We start from the raw sequence: 8,048 nt of genomic DNA on the forward strand, positions 1-8,048 counted from the left end.
ATTTACCTAGTTAATTGATTTACTACTTTTGCAGCATATATATAGTAAATTGAAGAGTTAAATACAATTTTGGTTCCTAAGGTATAGGCTAAATTTGTTTTTTGTCCCCAATCCTTTTTGTATACAAAATCATCCTTAAGGTTTAACTTGGTTTTAAAGTCGTCATTCGAACCAAAATACACTCGTTTGTACCCTGTCGCATCACGTCTAACCACTTGCCGAGTCACTCTCTCTCTTTCTCCACACCCCCATCAGTTTGTCAATGTGCCTTCGCATCACCTTGCCTCTCTTTCGTTTGTCTCTCAATCCATTTCCTCTCTCAACCTCTGCATTGTCGACGGCCTTCTTAGATCTCTTCTCAATAGTGATAGCAGCGATTTCGGATTCTCCCTCTCTTCTCAGATCTCTTCCCCATATGGTGTGTTATTGTTTTTGTTGAAGTTGAAAGATTTTTTCTTTCTTTATTTCAAAAAAAATATGAATGTTGTGTTGTTGTTGTTATTGAATTTGAAAGATTATGGAAAGATGTTGTTATTATTCTTGAATTTGAATACTGTGTTGTTGTCGGTAATAAATGTAATAGATATTTTTGCAATTTGGATGGCACGACGGAGGTGGTGGCAGAAACAGAGGCAGAGGTGGATCGTGGACAGCTTCTTCTTCTTCTTCTTCTTGCCTTCCTTCTTCACAGGAGTAGAAACACTTTCTTTTTCTTATTTTTTTTATTTTATAATTTTTTTGCAAGAGTATTTGGTCAAAAATTTTAAGATTTAAGTAAAAAGAACGATTTTAAAACCAAGTTAAACCTTAGAGACGATTTTTTATGCACAAAAAGGTTGGGAACGAAAACAATTTTTGGTCTATACTTAAGGGACCAAAATCATACTTAACCCTAAATCGAATCTAGTTTATTCGATTTACTACTATTATAACTAAATTGAATCCAATTGATTTGATTTACATTGAGATATTCTAGAACAGGCGTGTAACAAAAATTTATTTAGGACATCTGTGTAATTTTAAACCCTATTCAGTTTATTAGTTTAAATGACCCTATTTTATTCATATAAATTACCCTACAAAAAATATAAAAAATACATATAGGACGATTTAATTATAAATGTATCTCATCTTTGGGGAAGACAAGATAAGTAAGGAATAACAAAAACATATTTAGTCTACAAATAAGATAAAACACAACGATCATTTTAAATATATCTTGTTTATAGTGAGGACGAAATACGTGTATAACTATCTCATCCATGGTGAAGATGAAATACTTGTTTAAAAGAAATATTATATCTACAATCATGATACCCATACACGAGATAAGAATTTTCACCAATATAAGGAGTTCATTCATGTCATTGTAACACCAATTTCATTTCTCCAATTCTCTTCACATATTCTTTGAAAATGTCTAGTAGTGAGTTTGCTATTGTGAGTGTTTATGTAAATGGTTGTCTTAGAGACAACAATGAAGGAATTGTTTGATTGTTCAGACCCGGTGTTATTTCAATCTTTCGGCTCGATATTCTGCAAGATTTAAAGAATCTGATACTGATAAAGATGGGGGTTCAAGGTTGGAGCGATGTTACCAAAATTGATTACAAGTTCCTCACTACTTTGATATACCATGACTTCAAATTCAAGATTTTTTGAGTTGTAGGTGATGAATATGTGCGTGTAATGTTTGAGACTCATGGGATGAAGTATCCTCAACTGCAATAATATGACTGAACTTTATTTTTGTAACAAAAATATTGACATTAAAAAAAACCAAAACTAACAAAACCAATGAACTAATTAAGATTTTTTAGAATAAATAAAATAAGTATGAAATTAAATATTATAAAAATATCCAAACTAACGATTTCAATTTCTTTAAAAACATAAAATAAATGTAAAAATATTAAAAAATTCTGACTAACAATTTTGATTTTTTAAAAAATAAATAAAATAAATTAAATATTTATTTTCTAACGATATTTTATCATGCTGCAAAAAGTCTAACTAATTCAAACCAATTACAACAAAATTATTAAGTAAGATATAACTAACTACCTAACAAAAAATCCAAACAAACTACTCCTAACAATTTGTATTTTATAAAATCATTCTTATCTAACATGAACTAACAAAATCAGTCTAATTACAAATGAAAATATCTAACTAAAACTATAATCATTATTATCTAATCAAAACTAACAAAATTAATTTAATAACAAAAATATTAAAATATTTAATTAATTCGGTTACCAACACGGTCGAGCACTCTAACAATGTATGTAGTCGTATTTAACCGATTGATGTCAACGACACGTTCTTGCATGATTCAAAACCTAGCGAGAAGAGTAGAAGAAAGAGAATTTCTTCAAAAAATTGAAAACAACGAGATTTTTGAAAATATAACAAATGAACACATCGATATATATGTGCTTGTGTTTAAACGTATTTCGTCCTCACCATAAATGAGATAGTTATGCATGTATCTCGTTCTCACTAGTGATGAGATACATTTAAAATGACCGAAGTGTCTTACACTACAAGAAAAACATAGATTCGTAAACGTTGGTTAAAGAGAATTCTACTTAAACGAATGCATTACTTATCCTTAATCCCTAGATTGAAACTATTATATGCATCGATGCGTTCAGCCCCTCACATGACCTGACATAGTAGCAACAAAAGAGACTATGGAATCATGACGCATCCATCACACAAAAAAGCTTGGAGCATTTTGACCGGATCCATCCTACATTTACGAGCGCGCTCAGGAATGTTAGACTAGCTTTGTGCTTTGATGAGTTCACACCGAATTCTAATTTCGGTAACACATACTCTTGTTGGCCCTTAGTCGTGACACCTTATAATCTGATCCCAAAATGTGTATGAAGGACCCATACATGTTTCTAACTAGCATCATACCTGGTCCCAGCAATCTAAAGGCCAAAATAGATGTCTTCTTGTAGCCCTTAGTGGATGAGTTATAGGAGTTATGGATACATGGTGTATGGTGCTCAAAATTGTGATCATCAAAAATGGCGCCAATAAACTTGGAGCTCTCAAACCTGAATCACACTTTATCACAACTTTGCACAACAAACTAGCAAGTGCACTGGGTCGTCCAAGTAATACCTTACGTGAGTAAGGGTCGATCCCACGGAGATTGTTGGTATGAAGCAAGCTATGGTCATCTTGTAAATCTCAGTCAGGCGGATTCTAATGGTTATGATGGTTTTCGAAAATAAAGATAAATAAAGCCTAAAATAGAGAAAGAGATACTTATGTAAATTATTGGTGGGAATTTCAGATAAGTGTATGGAGATGCTTTGTTCCTGTTGAATCTCTGCTTTTCTACTGCCTTCATCTAATCCTTCATACTCCTTTCCATGGTCCAAATGCTCTGTCACAGCACGACTAATCATCTGTTGGTTCTCGATCATGTTGGAATAGAATCCAGTGATTCTTTTGCGTCTGTCACTACGCCCAACATTCGCGAGTTTGAAGCTTATCACAGTTATCCCATCTCAGATCCTACTCGGAATACCATAGACAAGGTTTAGACTTTTTGGATCTTAGGAATGGCTACCAATAATTCTAGCTTATACCAAGAAAATTCTGATTAAGGAATCCAAGAGATACACACTCTAGCTCTCGCTTGTAGAACGGAAGTGGTTGTTAGGCACGCGTTCATAAGGACGGATGATGATGAGTGTCACGGATCATCACATCCATCGGGTTGAAGTACGAGTGATATCTTAGAATAAGAATAAGTTGAATTGAATAGAAGAGCAACAGTAATTGCATTAATACTCGAGGAACAGCAGAGCTCCACACCTTAATCTATGGTGTGTAGAAACTCCACCGTTGAAAATACACAAGTGATAAAGGTCCGGGCATGGTCGAATGGCCAGCCTCCTCAAATAGCATGTGAATTCGAAAATAGGGAAAAAGATCCCCTAGTACAATAGTAAAAAATTTTATTTATACTAAACTAGCTACCAGGGTTTACAGAAATAAGTCTAAGTGCAAAAATCCACTTCCGGGGCCCACTTTGGTGTGTGCTTGGGCTGAGCTTGAGCTTTACACGTGCAGAGGCTTCTCTTGGGGTTAAACGCCAAGTTGTAACGTGTTTTTGGCGTTTAACTCTGGTTTGTGACGTGTTTCTAGCGTTTTACTCCAGAATGCAGTATGGAGCTAGCGTTGAACGCCAGTTTGCGTCGTTTAAGCTCAAACAAAGTATAAACTATTATATATTGCTGGAAAGCCCTGGATGTATACTTTCCAACGCAATTGAGAGCACACCATTTGGAGTTCTGTAGCTCTAGAAAATCCATTTCGAATGTAGGGAGGTCAGAATCCAACATCATCAGCAGTCATTTTTCAGCCTGAATCAGATTTTTGCTCAGGTCCCTCAATTTCATCCAGAAAATACCTGAAATCACAGAAAAACACACAAACTCATAGTAAAGTCCAAAAATGTGAATTTTTCATAAAAACTAATAAAAATATCCCTAAAAGTAGCTAGATCCTACTAAAAACTACCTAAAAATAATGCCAAAAATCGTATAAATTATCCACTCATCAGTGTACAAATGTATCATATTTTGACGAAGATAAATTTTTAACTGCAGGCTGCATCAATGTGGACCATTAACGACTTTTTTGTATACGGCATGTTGTCAGGTCAGTACACTCAGGCCAGAATGGCATGTCTTATTCGTATGGAGGATATGAAGGCATTTTGGTTGATGAATAACGGTAAGAATTCGTGGTTTGATTTTCGTCGAAGATTCCTTAAATGGATCATCTATTTCGGCGCAATAAGGAATCGTTTAAAAAAAATAAAACTGAACAAGAAGAGGCACCTAGGAAGTTGTATAGTTGTCCAGTTTGGTAGCGTATCAAAAGAATCCCACAAATCATTGATAACGGGGCAGGTCTGAGACCTCTAGGTATGTCAGGGAGCATAATTGGACTAAAAAGAGCATATTTTAGGAGTTTTCCTATTGGAAAGACAACTTGGTTCGACATTGTCTTGATGTGATACACATTGAAAAAAATGTGTTTGATAACATCATGCACATAGTAATGGACGATGAGCGAACGAAGGACAATGATAAAGCTAGGTTAGACTTGATAGACATTTGCAGGCAGCTAGATCTGAACTTAAAGAAACTTGATAACGGGCGGTGGACTAAACCAAAGGTGATGTTCTCTCTAACGAAGGAGCAAAAGCAAAATATTTGTAGGTGGATTAGAGGATTAAGATTTCCTGATGGTTACGCTTCTAACTTAGGTAGGTGTGCAAACGTGTCATAGGGTAGGCTTGCTGGGTTGAAGAGTCATGATTGTCATGTATTTATGTTGTTTTTGCTTTCGATTGCATTCAGAGCACTGTCAATCAATATTTGAAAACCTTTCACAGAAATAAATGAGTTCTTTAGGGAGTTATGTACTACAAAATTTAGCATTAATAACCTCACAGTCATGGACAAGATCATTTCTCATCATAATTTATAAGCTAGAGAGGATATTCTCTCCATTCTTTTTTGACATTATGGAAGTTTTAGTAGTCTATCTACTGTACAAAGCAACACTATGTAGGCCAGTCTAATTTTGATGGATGTATCCATTTGAGAGGATGTTTGGTTCATTCAAGCACACCGTAAAGAACAGAGCTTAGATTGAGGACAGCATCTGTGAAGCATTCCTGGTTAAGGAAACTTTCACATTTTTCTCATTCTATTTTCAGTCTCATGTTGAGTCACGTAAAACAAGGGTTGCAAGGAACGATCAGAGGGAAGAATCCTCATCAAGTGGAATAACACACCCAATCTTTTTTGTCGGAAGGAGCTGTAATGGGTGCGAACAGTGATTATTGGTTTGAGCAGAAGGAGATCGACACCATACATCTGCATGTGTTGCTTAACTATGACCAAATTTCATCTTAACTTAGATGTATTTTTTAGGTATTCGTAAATATTGCAATCAGTAATATACTAGCTTCTTAATCTTAAATAAAACTTCATTATCTCATTCTATCATATAGGTTATTCCGAGAGGCAAATCCTGAGACCTCATTGAACAATTTTTCACATTGATTCCGAGAATACATCAGCGTGCAGCTAACTGACACAACATATTTGGAACTAGTTACACTTAGTTCAGGCCCAATGAATAAGACACTAGCTACCCGATTTACAATGTTAACGGATATCGGTTCCATACCTTACAATGGTCGATTAGAAAGAAAACATATAACATGAAAGTTTGGGTTTATGGGGATTCAAGCGAGGTATATTCTGATTGGTTTGGTGTGTTGCATAACATAATTAAATTATCGTATTTCTATTGCACTACATATAATGTGTGTGTGTTTAAATGTGAATGGTATGATCCAAGTTCACGACAAGGAACACAAAAGTACAAGTACTATGATATCATTGAAGTTAATGTCACCAAGAAATATAGGCACTACGATCCTTTTATACTATCTCAAAATGCACGACAGGTATGCTATTTCCTTATCCGAGTTCATGCAAGCTACTTGGATAGTTGTGGTTAAGACTAAGCCCAGAGACCGTATCAAGTCTGATGATACGCTAGAGGGTCAGGAACCTTATGAGATTGACGACCTAACTCCTTCGAAGACGGTGCTTGATACCAGTGAGCTAGTCTCCCTTAGATCTCCTGTTATGGATAATGACATCATTGACCTTGGATTAGATACCGACGCACTTCCACCAGAGGACGACGATCTTCAAGAAGAAAACGGGGTCGATGGCAACGAAGAAGATGAAGACGAGTTCGATGATAATGAAAAAACTAAGGAGGATGGTGAACCAGAGGAAGAAGATGATGAATTTGATTAAGGTTAATGTAAACATAGTTATGTAATATGTATTTCTTTAAAACCCTAATTGAATTTGTAATATATATTTCAGTGACTGTAAACATAGTTTTGTGAATGTAAAATAGTTAGCATTGTTTTAGATATTTCAGTTACCATCATTCGGTATTTATAATTTATATTTTAGTACTTCACATCAGATTTGAAGCACTATTTCAATTGTTAATTATCAGAGTACACTAGAAATGGACGGAAAAAGATAATTTAAAAAATTAAAATGCTACCATCAGAATTATCGTCAGAATTTTTTGATGGTAACATTATTTTTAAAAGAAAATAAAAAACATTTCCGTCGGCATGACCATCGGATGAATCTGTTGGTAATAATATAGCAGAAAAACGAACGATGTGGGGCCAATGTTACCGTCGAAAATTTCCAACGATAACGTCCAACACGATCCGTTTTCATACGAATTATATTTCGTTGCAGAATCCGACGGTAATTATCGTTAGACGAAAAAAATTCGATGGTAAACATTTACCGGCGAGATTTATACTATCCGATTGTTTCTGACGGTAAATCCAATGGTAATTAACATACCGTCGAATTTTTTTCATTTTCCGATGACAAATCCAACGGTATTCAACATTTTTCTTATAGTGTTATCTCGTCTAAATGCGTTTTTATTTTTTCTTACTTATTTCTTCTCTAAAGACAATATATGTTTATAAAAAAATCTTCTTATCTAGGACAAAATAAGTAATAAAGTGTTGTAGAAAAATAAATTTTTATATTTATTTTATTTATTTTAAAAAAATTCAATGATACGTGTAATATTTTTCTCATGAAAATAGTAAAAAAATATACTTTTATTTTTTTTTTTTTGGGGTTAAAATCGCGTTAGCCTTCAAAATAATATAAAGAAAAAAAAAGCAAGTGTTTGCTTGAAACGAAATTCAGCAAGCCGGACGTTAGGGTTTGCATCAAGCTAAGAAAGATCATAAAGGAGTAAACAGCAAAGCATGATGAATATTGAGCACTTGGCTTGAAAATTATAAAATAGTAGATTGTGCCTAATATAAATATTTTCCCCCTTTATTTTGTTGATGCAATTAATAGTAAAAGGCCAAAAGCATAGTTGCTTTTCTCAGGAAAAAAAAGAAAGAAAAAAGAGAAGAAAAGCCAAAATTA

Source organism: Arachis duranensis, chromosome 3 (genome assembly GCF_000817695.3).
Source record: "Arachis duranensis cultivar V14167 chromosome 3, aradu.V14167.gnm2.J7QH, whole genome shotgun sequence".
In the NCBI taxonomy this organism is placed as follows: domain Eukaryota; kingdom Viridiplantae; phylum Streptophyta; class Magnoliopsida; order Fabales; family Fabaceae; genus Arachis; species Arachis duranensis.